Source organism: Lepidochelys kempii, chromosome 2 (assembly GCF_965140285.1).
Source record: "Lepidochelys kempii isolate rLepKem1 chromosome 2, rLepKem1.hap1, whole genome shotgun sequence".
Classification (NCBI taxonomy): domain Eukaryota; kingdom Metazoa; phylum Chordata; order Testudines; family Cheloniidae; genus Lepidochelys; species Lepidochelys kempii.
The window spans coordinates 9,256,014-9,272,467 of record NC_136381.1 but is presented as its reverse complement, the minus strand read 5'-3'; the positions used below and the strand labels follow the sequence as shown (position 1 = coordinate 9,272,467).

The 16,454-nt window shown below is 44.9% G+C and overlaps 1 protein-coding gene across 3 annotated transcripts in view; it reads right to left on the bottom strand.

The window, feature by feature from the left end:
* SLC45A4 (solute carrier family 45 member 4) overlaps positions 1–15,293 on the bottom strand; it is a 114,217-nt gene extending 98,924 nt beyond the window's left edge. For all 3 annotated transcript variants that reach the window (XM_073330014.2, XM_073330013.2, XM_073330015.2), the window contains exon 1: positions 15,071–15,293. The gene's annotated coding sequence lies outside the window, so the exon portion shown is untranslated. The remainder of the gene's footprint in view (positions 1–15,070) is intronic.
* Between the last annotated feature and the right edge of the window lie 1,161 nt (positions 15,294–16,454).

Below are 16,454 nucleotides of genomic sequence, written 5' to 3'. Positions count from 1 at the left end.
CCCAATCACTTCTGTATTGTTATTTCTGTCCAGCGACAGGGGACTAATATTGGGGTGGTCTTGGGAAGCAGAATATGACAGAGAATGGTGCCTAGAGCCTGAAAACAGAACTTAGGTGTCAGGACATTGGTATAATAATAAAAACCCTCTGCTGCCCTGTGCCAGTGAAAAAGATGGCATCTTGACTGTTTTGGACAGAGGAAGGTTATGCTGCTGGAATGGACATATAAGCTTTGCTTTTCCATTCTAAGCAAAGAACCCTAAAATACTGTATGCCAGTTGACTAATAAATGCTGGTTTGTTTAAAAAAAGGCTGTCCTGTGTTGCTACTAATATATGCCGGTTGCATAGACCCTAAAGGGGTAAAGTGTCCAGTGAGTCCAAAAGAACTTGCATGCCTGTTGAAGGAGCAACAGCTAGAGACAGCAGTGAAGCACTTCCCTCGCCTTGCAAGAAGTCTAGCACTAAAAAAGACTTACTTTCTCTGGGAAATTGTACAAAATTTGGTGACAGCATAGGATGGAAACCAAAATGTATGGATTATTTTAATATATTGAAAACTGGTGTATTAGAATCCTATTATCTAATGGAAGTTCTAAAACATCCAGCCCTGCATTTTAAACAGAATGTCCATTTTATAAAGTCGTAAGTTTAACACCTTACATAAGTGTTGTTGGAATAAGTGCATGTGTAGAACGAATACTGCTTTCCCAAGTACGTGAACAGCAACATATATGTGATGCTCACACCACTTTCACAGTAGAAGTGCCTCTTAACACATCACTGTGTTACTGTCTGTCAATATCTGAACTACTTTCTCTTGGATGAGGCAAGTGTGCCTTGAAGGCATCTTCAGAAAGACAGGCCAGTATTGCCATGTTTACACTGGATTGTCAGACAAACAGTTAAAAAAAGAAAAGGAGTACTTGTGGCACCTTGTACTCCTTTTCTTTTTGCGAATACAGACTAACACAGCTGTTACTCTGAAACCAGACAAACAGTTGCCTTTCTCCCCAATGCCTTTTACTTCAGAGGAGGCTGTAAGAAGGGGAGTGGATTTAGTTTGATTTTACATTTTAATCAAAGAAAGGGAATCTTCCCTTGTTTTTGATTAGAGCCTTGCTCCTTCAATCAATTCTTAAGAGAAAGGAGTACTGAAAGAGAGTTAGACTCTTACCTGGGCTTTTGTTCTGCAGATTGAAAGCATCCAAGTAGCAAAGACCTTTCCATAAATTCACAGACTAAGTAGTGACTCAGACCAGACCCTCTCATCCCTTTAAGCTACTGAAAAGGGATTAACATTTTATTCTATTCACAGGTTGGTTGTCCCTACTTCATCATGTTTCCATTATGCCTCTGGCATTTAAGGCAGCAACTAAAATCCTCCACTACTGTCTATTTCTGGCAATTCTTTCAATGGTTCCCCAGCTGTGCCCCAGCTCTTTGCCATGTTGTTTTCGGATGGCCTTGTTTTCGCTTGCCTTCAGGTTCCCCTACTTACTACCCTCAAAATTACATCTGTCCTCCCCTATCAAAAAGGGAGCATGCTGTTAAGACATTTGCAATGCTACCAAACAGTCACACCTGGAATCTAGAAGAAATACTTAGCCATTCTTGCATTATGCTGAAAGCCAAGGCTTGGTCTACACCAGCTGTTCTCAAACTGAGTCACAACCCCAAAGTGGGTCACAATCCCCTTTTAACGGGGTCACCAGGGTTGGCTTAGACTTGCAGGGGCCCAGGGCCAAAGCCTGGGCTTCACTACCTGGGGCCAAAGTACTGAATGCTACAGTTATATGACTTAACGCCTACATTTAGACAGTACTATGTTGACAGGAAAAGCCCTCCTGTCAACATAGCTACCGCCTTGTGGAGGTGGAGTACCTACACCGATGGGAGAAGGTCTCCCATTGGTGTAGGTAGCTTCTTCACTAAGCATTGCATTGGTGCAGCACTGTGTGGACAAACACTGAGTCACCTGAGATGTAGTCAAAAGCATAAAAGTATAAACAGTTCTCTAAAATATATCTGTCACTGGTGGGGGGAGCTGGGCATTACTCTCAGATTATTAATCTGAGATTAGTGATCACTATTCCCACCTCAATTGTCCTGCATTTTCCAGGACATGTGTGATAGGATGTGCACTAGATAAGAGTGCATGCTCTTCAATATGATGTGAGCACTGAGGGTTTTCTATTTTTTGAACTCTTGGGAGTCAAAGCAGCAACAGTTCAGACTGCTGAATCATTCCTCTGGGACAATACTAGATTATCTGCACAGGCGGATATATTTGCACAGAACATCTTCTCTCTCCCCCCCGGGGGAGCAATATTACACTAGAATTATATTTCCACAGGCTGTCTGAAAGAACATTCTGCAAAGGACAGGCAGACAACAGGACAGTGTGCTGCCTTCCTGGAGCCAAGGCTTTTGAAGTCCAAGGGAAATGATCCACTGGTGATGGTTCATATCAGCATTAAGGGATATCATGTTGATAGATTTCAGGGAAACTCAGAAGCATGCTGAAGAGCATCCAAGCAATCTCCTAAAACAGAAGGCAGGCTATTCTGGAATAGAACTGCTACCTAGCTAAATTGGGTAGGTTGGAAAGTTGTGTACACTGGTTCACCTTCTATTAAAGCGGAGTCCATCCAAATTATACAGCCCCATCTCCCCATAGAAGGTGGGCCAATCTTCTGAGGGACAGGTTGGCTACAGTAGTCAAGGTGTTAATAAAAGCAGAGGGTAAAGAGGGGGAAGATATGAATCCAGCACAAGACTGAGATGTTGAGAACAAGATTAGTCAAGGAACCAAAGGCCATGAAGAGAAGAAATTTTATAACTGCCTATATATCAATGCTAGAAGCCTGGGTAACAAACATGAGGAGTTGGCATAAATTTGATCTAGCTGGTACTACTGAAGCCTGGTGGGATGACTCCCATGGTTGGAGAGTTAAAAGTCAATGTATTACGAAGGATCAAGTGGGCAAAAAGGGAAAAGAGTAGCATTGTCAAGGTGGCACTACCTGTTTCCAAGTCATTGATCTCAGATGAAAATGATCTTGAAGGCTTATGGATCAATGTTCTGTCATATGAAGCACAAGATGGTGTCTGCTATGCAAACTAAGACAAGCCAGCATATCATACTAGGGAGCAGGATAACCAGCTCCTTACATACCAATCTATAATGCATAGGAAAAGAGCTGCAGGATCGTGGGGGACTACAGTTTGGGTGACATATGCTGTGGGTCTCATGCTACCAGTACTAACATATCCTTGCAACTTCTAAATATTCTAGAAGACAGCTTACTAACTCAAAAAAAAAAGTGTTGCATTCAACAACACAGGGAAATTATATTAGAACTCATAAGACAATGGCCTTTTAAGACAATTTTTTTCAAGCTTTGAAATGTGGAGTCAAATCTTCAAGACGAAGAATTTAAAAAAAAAAAAAAATCAGAAAGTGAATGATAAGTGGGAACTGTTTAAGAACACTTTACCTGATGCCCAAAAAGTCTCAGAGTTGTGGAAGAAGGCCATATTGGTTAAAATAGCCACCTTCACTTCCCCCCAAACCTGGTTATCTATATTAATGGAAAAAAGGGAAAGTTGATAGTAATGAATATGAAGCAGAAGCTAGAAATTGTAGAAAATTGATAAGGGATACAATGGCCAGAGTCCATTAGGATCTAAAGAATCCTAACAATGGTACTGGGCCATTATTAGATGGAAATGGTACACTTAATGCAGAAAAGTTCAATAAGTTTGTTCTGCATTTGGAAAGAGATACATCATATGATAACTCTTTCCATTATCAGCCACTATCTGCCTGACATCAATCCAAGGCAAGATAGAGTGGCTAACATGATATTTTAGATTAATAAAGAATTAAAGGAGGATAATATAATTAATGCCAATCAACATGGGCTTATGGAAAATAGATCCTGTATAACCTGATATCTTCTTTTGTAGAAGTTATTGCCTTCATCAGCTAAGTGTTGAGACTTAGACTTCTGTAAGTTTAAAAAAACTAGAAAGATAAAATTAATCAGACTGGTGAACTGATGGGTCTCAAAATGTAATTGTAAATGGGGAATCATCATCATCAGAAGGGTGGGTTTCCAGCATAATCATGCAGGGATCAGTTCTTGGCCTTATGCCATTTCACATTTTCAATAATGATTTGTAGACTTCACTAACTCAGCCAGAGATTAGGGGGTCTATTTCAGGAGTGGGTGAGGTTCTGTGGCCTGCAACGCCCAGGAGGTCAGACTAGAGGACCACAACGGTCCCTTCTGATCTTAAAATCAATTTTTTTTGTCTTTCATATTTGCAGAGGACATGAACCGGAGGAATAGTAAATAATGAAGAGGACAAGTCACTAGTACAGAATAATCTGGATCACTTGATAAACTGGGCAGAAGCAAACAATGTGTTTTAATATGGCTAAATGCATACATCTAGGAACAAAGAATGCAGGCCTTACAGACAGTATAGAAGATTCTATCCTGGGAAGCAGTGACTGAAAAAGATCTGGGGGTTGTGGTGATAGTAGGTTGAACCTGAGCGACCAGAGAGACATTGTGGCCAAAAGAGCTATACAATTCTTGGATACATAAAGAGGAGAATCTAGATAAGGAGTAGGGATTACTTTACCTTTGTATTTAGCACTAGTGCGATAGCTGCTGGAATACTGTCTCCAGTTCTGGTGTCCATAATTCAAGAACGATGTTGATATAAATGATTAAAGGTCTAGAAAACATGAACTATGAGGAAAGACTGAAAAAATTGTGTTTGTTTAGTCTGGAGAAGACATGACTGAAGGGGGATATGATAAGAGTTTTAAAGCACATAAAAGGTTGTTACAAGGAGGAAGGAAAAAAAAATTGTTCTCAACCTCCGAGAAGATTAGCAGCAATGGGCTTTAATTGCAGCAATGGAGGTTTAGGTTGGACATTATTAATAAAGAGAAGGTTAAGGGTTGATTTGATTAGTCTATGAGTACTACATGGGGGAAAATATTTCATAAAGGGCAGAACTTGACAAAGGTGGTTCTTGATTCTCCATCACGGATTATTTTAATGTCAAGATTGGATAGGTTTCCTAAGAGATGCTCTAGGAATTATTTTGGGGAAGTTGTATGACACAAGCCATACAAGAGGTCAGACTAGATCAGAATGGTTCCTTCTGGCCTGAGAATCTACGAAGTCCATTATGGTCTGAAAATGAAGATCCAGTACTTTGAGACTATAAATTCCTTCTGTAAGTCACCAAGAAAAAAAAGGGGTCGTTACAGTCTTTAAGATGAAGTATTTTTTCACAATAATGCTGCTTGTGTATAAAAATATTAGAAGGAATAGGAAGTTAACTGGCACAGAAGTCTGTTTTACTGTTCTGTAATAAGACATCAAGTGACCCAACCACTGCTTTCTGGATATGGTCCAGACAATCTGATCACCTATTCAAGGACAAAGAACAAGAAAAATAACTCAAGTGTGAGTATAGCAGTAATGTTTTGTAAAACAAAACAAAAAAAAAACCCAGCACACTGGGTTCAGTCCCCAGCTAGGTCATTTATTTGGCACTCAAGGGTGATAATGGATTTGTTTTTGAGCTTCTCAAAATAAATGAGCTAGTACTGCATGCAGAAGTAACCCAGGCTGGCTAACGGAGGAGAAAGAAAATGCAGGATCAGCAAAACACTGGTTTCATATTCAGCTACAAAAACAGAGCCCTTATTTAAAGCAAAATGAAGAAACTGAGTTAAGGAAGAAAACCCAGCTAAGGACTCTAGTCAATCTCCCAGCAACATTAGTTTATTAACTAAGCTTTTAAGTTATTAAAAGTTTTTGCTATTGATAAATCTTAACACAATTAGCATTTATATACTTTTTTATAGTTCTGCTTAAAAAAAAAAGCATTACTACCAATCCTTATTTGATCAGATGATCTTTCATTCTGTTTCTTCTTGGCTAAGAACTGCCCAAATCCCATTTTTGTTACCTGTTCTCCCCCCTTACCTCCCCATTCCACCCTAATGCGCATTTGTCTCATCTACCTGTTTTGTCTTTTAGATTGCAAGCTCTTCAGAGCAGGGACTATCATTTTCCTATGTTTGTACAGCACCTAGCATAATGGGACTCCAACCTGGTTGGCCTCTAGGCTCTACCACAATATAAAGTGTTAGTGTGCAGTGAAGGCTAGTAAATGTCAATGCAACTATTTAACTTAATTCATACCACTTATGCAATTGACACTGCTGTGTTTGATGGCCAATGCCCATTGATTAGACAAGGGCATAAGGTCCAGGAAAGTGAACCTACCCATCTTTACTTTAAGTGGTATTTCATTTTACATCACCTATCACAAGTGCACATAATAAAACAACATTTTAAGGGGCTTAAGTTATTTATGTCACCCTAAATAAGTTAATAGGCTTAGTGCCACTATCATAAGAGAGCATCATTCCCTCGCATGGCATGTTAATACAAAAAGTCAACCCACAAACCAAAACAAATAAATTGGAACTTCACATTAAGCTAAACCAGTTAAAACTAAAAAAAGAGCCTTAAGTTATGCCCTAAAGCTCGACAAACTGGCAATATGCCAATACAACCTGTTTCAGATGCAGAGATCCTTTGACAACAAATCTCTGCAGCTGGTCCTGGAAGTGTTGTACACATATATCGTAATGTACATTGAAAGTTAGTTCCTCCCCAAGTCCCAGACGATTCATGATTTCAGAGACTCACCAACACCAGGAAAGAGTGCAACTGCAAAGACTTGAGTACTAGCATTAGTACTCAGAAGCCCATGCTATATAGGAAGTAGGAAGCCATATCCTTTATCTCCTGAAGTTTCTGGGTGGTCCTTGTGCACACTCCTAACCACAGCACAATTCTAGCAGTACAACTTGAACCTACAGATGTGTGGTTAACTATTACAAGCTCTAAAGTGAAGAGGAGCAGCTTCAGCAGCTGTCCAGGGTTGATTTTAAAATCTAATTAGATTGCATAGTGCAAAGACACTGCTTAGAGCAAAGTTTTATAATAGACAGAATGCACAGCAATATGAGTTTAAGTTATTTCAGTGTTTTCACCCTAGGAGGGTCAACTTTAGCAAACTTAGCTTTCAGACTAAAATTTGGCATGTTTGTCAGTGTGACTTGGAAGCGTTTGAGCAGAAGTGGGTGGGAGAGGAGGGGGGAGAAAAATCACAAAGCTCTTTCCAAATTGACACAAATATGGTACCTCAGCATGATGTGTCAAATTGGAAGGTATATAGTTACTTAGAGATGTAACTCACTGGCCCAGTAAAGAATTTGATTTGACAGGGGGTCCCAAAAAAAACCCCACAAACAAAACCAGATACTTCACACATGAAGTTATACCAAGAAATGAAACACTGGCAGATGCTTCGATGACACTGTCACTCAACTTACATGTGCACAACTTTTCAGCTTGGAAAAAGAGCGCTAAGGAGAGATAATTGAGGTCTATAAAATCATGACTGGTGTAGCGAAAGTAGATGAGGAAGTGTTATTTACTACGTCTCATAACACAAGAACTAGGGGGTCACCAAATGAAATTAATAGGCAGCAGGTTTAATACAAATAAAAGGAAGTATTTCTTCACACACACAAAGAAAAGGAGTACTTGTGGCACCTTAGAGACTAACCAATTTATTTGAGCATGAGCTTTCGTGAGCTACAGCTCACTTCATCCGATGAAGTGAGCTGTAGCTCACGAAAGCTCATGCTCAAATAAATTGGTTAGTCTCTAAGGTGCCACAAGTACTCCTTTTCTTTTTGCGAATACAGACTAACACGGATGTTACTCTGAAACTCTTCACACACACAGCCAATCTGTGGAACTCCTTGCCAGAGGACGTTGTGAAGGCCAAGACCATAACAGGGTTCAAAAAAGAACTACATAAATTCATGGAGGATAGGTCCATCAATGGTTATTAACCAGGATGGGCAGGAATGGTGTCCCTAGCCTGAAATTGGGAATGAGTGACAGGGGATGGATCACTTGATGATTACCTGTTCTGTTCATTCCCTCTGGGGCACCTGGTACTGGCCACTGTCGGAGGACAGGATACTGGGCTAGATGGACCTTTGGGGTCTGACCCAGTAGGGCCATTCTTATGTTATGTTTATGTTCACAATCTCCACTAAATAAATTTAAGTATTCGCCTGAATTACACTTTCATGCTTGAGCGTGGAGTGGAATTTCAGTTGCAATATGTAAGGACTTGCAGAATATGCTAGTTACTGAAGGATGGAGAACCCCACAGGAATGTCATCAAGTCAGTTTAGATTTGTTTGATCTTGTCTGCAAAATAAATGACAGTTTCACACAGCCAGGCACACTGGACTAACTAAGACAAAGTAGTATGGATTAATCAAACTGCCTATCATTTGGAATAGTTTTTACAGGCCTGGATTTTAAAGGTGTTATGACCAAGAGGAAAAGTTCCATTCAGCAAGGCCACAGGCACAACACAGGCATGCAAAAATTCTTTGATGCAAACAAGCATTCTCAGATTAATTCCTCCTTGACCATTTAAACTCTTAGTCTCTACCTCTAAACCAACTGTTCTCAAACTTTGAAATGGGTCACCAGTACCATATAGCAAACCTCCGAATGCAACCCCCATATACATTAAAAACACCATTATAAATGCTGGAGGCAAAGCGGGCTTTGGAGTGGAGGCGGATAGCCCGTGACCCCCCATGTATTAACCTTGAGACCCCCTAAGGGGTCCCGTCCCCCAGTTTGAGAACCCCTGCTCCAAACCATTGTTTGCAAGCATATTGCAGGGGGATGACTTCTAATTGCCTCGGCCTCAGTGATCATGGAAGACAAATGGTTGTGAAGTTTGCAACCATTTGGAGTAGTTGTTTACATCAATGTGACTGTTAAGATGCTTGCTAATACAGAATCAGGTACCATCATCTCTAAACTAAGATCTTAATTGCCTTTTTGGAACATGGAACAAAATCTTCTTCTTGTACTGGCCACAGGCATTTATTCATACTGCAGATAATTGCCATTTAATTCAGAGAGTGATGCAAGTTTGTGAATGGCAGTGTTGAGTACAACTTGATGTTCCAAGTTGAAACAGAGCGAGTGGCTAAACAAATATTAAAAAGCCCGTACTAAGCCAGTAAGTCTCTTTAGAGTTATGGGAACTTGGACACTGAGGAAGTGGAAACTTGAGAAGTTTCCATCTTTTACTTTCTTAAAAAAAAGTGTAGATTTGCATTAACCTTCAATGCACAATTCCATATCAGAACTTTTTTGAAACATCTATTTATAGTCAATATTCAGAAGTACTCTGGCATCATGGTTATATAAATTTTTACCTTTTGTAGTGTCTGCTGATGCATATGCATTTTCAGTAATAAATATTGAAGTTTATATTTAATGACACGGGAAAGATTCAACTTACAATAGTGTTGGCAAGTTTAAGATTGTTAAGTCTACCCAAAAAGTAATTTTACATCTTTCAAGGTCACAACCAGTAAGTTAATAATTATGGCAATGTCATCAAGTCCAAGTCCATGTTCAAGCTTTTTTTAGTCTAATCTCTTAGAGAGGTCGTGTAATTCCAATTATCCGGGGGCAAGCACCCGAAGAAAAAAAGTACAGACTGATTTATTTTTAAAGAGAGTCACAGCTACCATGTACTCAACAGCAACCCTACAAGAAAACGATTCCCACTCCAGCACTTGGGTATGTGATATTTGCCTTTTGGAATAAGGGTATAAACAAAACACAAAAGGGCAAGCAAAACATGGAGATAAAAAATGTTAAAGAAAATTGTAAAATATGTAAGCCAATAAGCTTGCATATTTTTTTCCTAGCCACACAAAAAGCCTCAAAATCAATAATGTCACCATAATTTACATAAATTCTAATGGGAAGCCAGTGTTCTTTCCCCACTATTAGTAACCCAAGTGTTGCATCATTGTGTTTATACATGAGAACTAGGAAGTGGAAGTGAAACTGAGTGGTTTATTTTCATTAATTAAGGTTAGACAAATAAACCAAGGATCAGAAGCTACATAGACTTGGATTAAACATTTCTGTTTCAATCATTTATGGTGCTATAACACAAGGAAAACAGTCTTTAAAATATGCTATATATTTATCCTTAAAGCCTGTTTCATGTGTGAGATTTTCTATCAAGCTAAAGCAATGCACAACAAAAAGCAGGTATATACAAGATAATCTAATTCAGTTATAAATCAGCCAACTGCTAATGAAAACAAATTTCAGCTTCAAAAGGTAAGCCATTAAGTTATTTTAATTATGATCAGTGTGACAATTGAAGACTCATTTACCAAATAAACAAGAACAATTTGCAGACATAGCTCATATCACCAGAGTTCAGTGTTTAAATAAATGTGAACACCTGCAAACATATGAAGTGTCCTCTACCCTTCAGGAGTTCAATAGAAAACTAGAGAGTGCACACGTCACACAACTCAGAAAGAGGCTGTACACAAAACAGGAAACTCTTTTGCCTGACTTAAGGCCCCTCAGTTGTCTACATTCTGTCTTCCACCTATATGTAGACAAGAAAATTACAGCCTCTTCTTTATTCAAGGACACCTGAACTGACTTGAATGTAGATTCGCCTCCAATAATTTAAGTACCTAACTAAGAAATATAAATTACTAAATTAATGCAACTATCTATTAGGTCATGCAATTGCTCATTACTGTAATGAAGTCTCTCTTGAATACTTAAGTTAAAAAAAACAAACAACTTACTAAAACCTATACACCACAGATTAAAGCTATGGATGTGAGGTTCCAGTGTATTATTTCTAAGACAACAGCTGACAGTACCATTATAGTCATTTTCATATCTATTCCCTCATGTGCCTTTTGGCAGCCTACTTAATGTAAAGATCCCTGGATTTGCTTTAAGCCTGAACAAGGCAGGTTCCTTTGTTGTGAAGACTGATGAGTCAATCTTAAGATTATAAGCCAACAGTATATTTTTTCTGTAACAGAAAACATTTGTTAAAAATTGTCTGTTATTAAAATATAAACATATTTAAACAATAGTTTCAAAACTTTCCATTTGTACTTTACTAGTGCAATTTAAAACAGATCCCAGGAGATAGTGTGTTCATTGATTTCTAGTACAATAATTAAACCAAAACAAGCAGACCTTGTCTTTTGTAGGTACTGCTTCCCTGCAAACACTGCAGTATGCAGTACTACCTTAAGATCCACTGCAGATGCTAGAGAATACATACCACAGCTTAAAGTGATTCTTTCCCTCACATTTCAATCACGTATGTTTACTTAAGAAATCTTGCAGGTTGCAAGGCAAAAAATAGGTAAATAATCCACCAACTCACACTTTAAATGAAGCAATCACTAAATTGTTTTAGTGGACTAACTTCTGTTGTAATAGACAAGCTTTTGAGCTACACAGAGGTGACCTGAAGCGCTCTATGTAGCTCAAAAGCTTGTCTCTTTCACCAAGAGAAGTTGGTCCAATAGAAGATATTACCTAACTCACCTTGTCTCTCATATACCAGGATCAATATGGCTACAACACTGCAAACATTAAATATTTTAGTAGCACTGTCTGAGCCAGGCAGTGAATGTGGAGCAGATAACATTTAGACAAGTTAATATAAGAACAGCATGTTATGCAAGTTACTGTGACCATACACACTTGTAACAGTGAGCTCTCTTCAGCCACTACACTCCTAATGGATATTTGAAATTCTAGATCGTTTTTCTACCCTACTCCCTATAATCCACTTCATTTCAGGTCCACTTCTGAGCTGGGCACACCCCCCCTTCTTTGTGGCCAGAATCAGAACTATTCAATATTGCCTCACCTAGCATGACAGACAACTTGAAATATTTTTATTAAGCTTCTTTCCTGACCCCTCCTACTAGTCACTATCAGCAACATTAGACTTCCCCCCTCTGCCTCCAAACTTGAGTCACAGCCAAGTCTTCATTCTCTCTACCCACTAATTAAAGACACCAGCTGAGACACTCTCCCAACAGATAACATAGAAAGTTACAGGACTTATTGCGTTGTTTCTATTGCAACAAAGAGCGCACACTGCCTCTTCTGGGGCAATCTCAAGGTCAGCAGCACATTTTTCAGCTTCCATAAAGAAGTTTCTCCAACAGCACCACGTCCATCGTTAGCCACCTTAAGAACTTTTTATAATAGGTAGTTCTGTATTAACTTTTTCTTCAAGAGTTTAAATTGATGCAACTAAGTTTCAACCTATCAAAGATCATCAGGTTCTGGAAGTGAAGGGAAGTATTCTATTACTGTAACCTCTTACTGGATTCAGCAACTAGCATTTCCCTTTTCTCTCCACCAGGATGGTGACAAATTAAGCAGAAATCTGCTCTCATGAAAATAAAAGGATTAAATCTGGTTACAGTTAAAGCATGCAAACATTTAACAGGAAAAAAAGACCAACTCCAGGTCTCTGATAGCCTGGCTGCTCAAGGACAAATTCACACCCTTAGAACCCTGCAAAACAACTCATCTCCCACACCAACCAAAACCAGCACTGGGGCCCCCTATCTACAGTACCTGTCTCTTCTGGCTTCTGTTCATCTTCCCCTTTCCATTCACCCACTCACTTTATTTTATTTGTCTTACCCCAGTAAGAACTACTTGTTTCCTACTCCTCACCCACACAGTCATCCAGCCCAACTCGCTGTTCTGTTATCTTCCTCCTCTCAGCCCCATCTCCTGCACCGTCTCACCACTCAGCCCCATGTCCATTTACCTCACCTTCCACCTCCCCATTTTACCCTTTACCATCCCCAAAACTATGTGCCTTACCCCCACAGGGGCCTAGTATGAGGCAAGACCTCCCCTTCCACCTGTCATTCCACAGCCCTTTCCCCCTCCCTTGTTGTTCCTCTACCAAAAGCCCCCATTCGCTTTTACATGTCCCATGCCCCAGAGCCCCCCAGCACCTCACTCCCCATTTATCCCCTCCACCCAGCACCTCACTTGCTTGGCTGTCCTAATCCAGCAAAACAACTCCTTCACTTTCCTCCTAAGCCCCTCATCCAGCCACACCCCCCCACCTGTCAGCCATCCCCCTCACCTCATCACCCACCTATTTACCTCCCTCCCCTCCACCTGTTCTGTCCACACTTCCTCAGCCACCTTCCCATCGCCCTCCATCGCCCCTCCTGTCTATTTACACCCAGTCCTAACCTAGTCCCTCAATCAGTTGCTCCCCCCTCACCTGTCAACAGTCCGTCACTAAGTCACCTGTCCCAATGCCCCGGGTGCCTCACCTGGTCTCATCCCAGCCAAATGCACTCAGTCTCATCCCCCATTCCAATCTCCCCTGGTCCCAGCCCCCCACCTGTCCCAATGCCCCTGGCCCCTCCCCCACCTGTCCAGGTCCCTCACCCAGCCACCTGTCCCAATGCCTCTGGTGCCTCACCCAGTCCCATCCCAATCCCCCCCAGCGCCTCACTCGGTCCTATCCCCCACACCTCTCCCAGTCCTTCACCCAGCCACCCCCCTCCCCACCTGTCCTGGTCCCTCACCCAGCCACCTGTCCCAATGCCCCTGGTCCCTCACCCCCCCCACCTGTCCCGGTCCCTCACCCAGTCCCATTCCAGCCCAATGCCCCCAGCCCCATCCCCGCTTCCAATCCCCACCAGCGCCTCACCTGGTCCCATCCCCCCACCTGTCCCAGTCCTTCACCCTGCCACCCCCCTCCCCACCTGTCCTGGTCCCTCACCCAGCCACCTGTCCCAACACCCCCGGACCCTCACCCAGTCCCATCCCAGTGCCCCCTCACCTGGTCCCTCACCCAGCCACCTGCCCCATCCCCCCCCAGAGCTCCCTCACCCAGTCCCATCCCCCCCACCTGTCCCAGCCCCTCACCCAGCCACCTGTCCCAACACCCCCAGCCCCTCACCTGGTCCCATCCCCCCCACCTGTCCCGGCCCCTCACCCAGCCACCTGTCCCAATGCCCCTGGCCCCACCCCCCGTCCCATCCCCCCACCTGTCCCAGCCCCTCACCCAGCCACCTGTCCCAATGCCCCCAGCCCCTCACCCGGTCCCATCCCCACCACCTGTCCCAATGTCCCCGGCCCCTCACCCGGTCCCATCCCCACCACCTGTCCCAGTCCCTCACCCAGCCACCTGTCCCAATGCCCCCCAGAGCCCCCCCACCTAGCCACCTGTCCCAGCCCCCCCAGAGCCCCCTCACCCGGTCCCATCGCCCCCACCCCTCACCTAGCCACCTGTCCCAGCCCCCCCAGAGCCCCCTCACCCGGTCCCATCGCCCCCACCCCTCACCCAGCCACCTGTCCCAATGCCCCCCAGAGCCCCCTCACCCGGTCCCATCGCCCCCACCCCTCACCCAGCCACCTGTCCCAATGCCCCCCAGAGCCCCCCCACCCGGTCCCATCGCCCCCACCCCTCACCCAGCCACCTGTCCCAATGCCCCCCAGAGCCCCCTCACCCGGTCCCATCGCCCCCACCCCTCACCCAGCCACCTGTCCCGGCCCCCCCAGAGCCCCCTCACCCGGTCCCATCGCCCCCACCCCTCACCCAGCCACCTGTCCCAATGCCCCCCAGAGCCCCCCCACCTAGCCACCTGTCCCGGCGCCCCAGAGCCCCCTCACCCGGTCCCATCGCCCCCACCCCTCACCCAGCCACCTGTCCCGGCCCCCCCAGAGCCCCCTCACCCGGTCCCATCGCCCCCACCCCTCACCCAGCCACCTGTCCCAATGCCCCCCAGAGCCCCCCCACCCGGTCCCATCGCCCCCACCCCTCACCCAGCCACCTGTCCCAATGCCCCCCAGAGCCCCCCCACCTAGCCACCTGTCCCGGCCCCCCAGAGCCCCCTCACCCGGTCCCATCGCCCCCAGCCCCATCCCCCCCTTGCAATACTCCCTAGCGCCTCACCCAGCCACCCACCCCCAACACCTGTCCCGGTCCCTCACCCAGCCACCCCCCACCTGTCCCAATGCCCCCGGCCCCGGCGCCTCACCCGGTCCCAGCCCAGCTCCCCTGGTGCCTCCTTTACCTGCCGCCGGGTCTCCCCCTCTGCCCGGTACCTGGCCCCTGTGGCCGCGGAGGGGGTGGCTGGCTGGCTCCGGCAGGTGGGTCGGTCAGGACCGGGCGGCTGGGTCCCGGCTGCTCCCCGGGGGCGAGTCGGGTCGGGCCGGCGCGGACGGGTGCGGGCAGCAGCGTCCGCTTTATACCGGGCTCCTCGGAAACCGTCTCCCTGCAACGCTTCCGCTTCCGCCCCCTCCGCGGGGCTCATGAATATGCAGAGCGGGGCGGGGCTTGAGGGCAGGCGCGCAGCCGGTGCGGGAGGGGGGCGCCCTGCGGGAGACCGCACGCCCCGTGGGCGACCCCGCCGGCCGCTGAGGCGGGGGCGCGCGCGCCAGCCAGGGCCCCCCTGAGGGACGCGAGGGAGGCCCAAGGCTGGGATGCTGGGAGGGGGCACCTGGGTGCACCTAGCGAGTGGGGGGGGGGCCCAGCTTGGCAAGCAGGAAGGGGCGGGAGGCGCTGCCATAGGGGGTGGCACAAAATGGAAGCGGGGTCGGGGTTGGAGGGGGTGTCCCAGCCCGGGTATCACTCCAGGGCGGAGGGGGAAGAAGAAGGGGAAAGGAGGAGGCCTCAGACTAAAGGGGAGATAAAGCAAGAGGGAGGGGCACCAAGAAGGAGAAGGGGGTCCCATGGCGGGTCACGTGAATGGGCATGAGGACTGGTGGGAGAGTCAGATTAAACACTAGATGACATGGGATCCTAGCCTGGGTATTTGGGGGAAAGAGGATGTCCCAGACTGACTGGGGGCGAATGGTGGCCCAGGGCCCGCGTGCCAGTTCTGCCTCTAACAAAAACACAACAACTGCAAAGCCTAAAGGAACCCAATACTTTGTCATATAGCTCTCTCCAAACTGTGTACAATATTTTTAATACCTCACGCTAATTCATACAAGGGTATCAATAAGGGCACAGTTTAGTAATGATAGGAGCTATTCATAACAAGATCATCCCTAGAGTCCATTGAAAAACAAGGGCTGAGAAGCCAGAGTCAGATTTAGTGGCAGCGTTGCCATCTCTTGGTGAACAAACTCATCTGTCTCACACTGCAGCATCAGCACAGGGCAGTGCTGCCACTGAAGGTATTGCCCTAACAGAGATAACAAAAAGCAATACGGATACGACCATGGAGACTGCTGCCTTTGGGACAGCAGGGCTTAGTTTTTCAGTTTTCAAACCCTGGGATGATCAGGAGAATCCCACAGAACTTGGGAAAAAGAACAAGGAGTCCCTGTGGCACCTTAGAGACTAACAAATTTATTTGAGCATAAGCTTTCATGGGCTAAAACCCATTTCACCTGATGCATGCAGTAGAAAATACAGTAGGAAGATATGTGTGTGTGTGTGTATATATACAC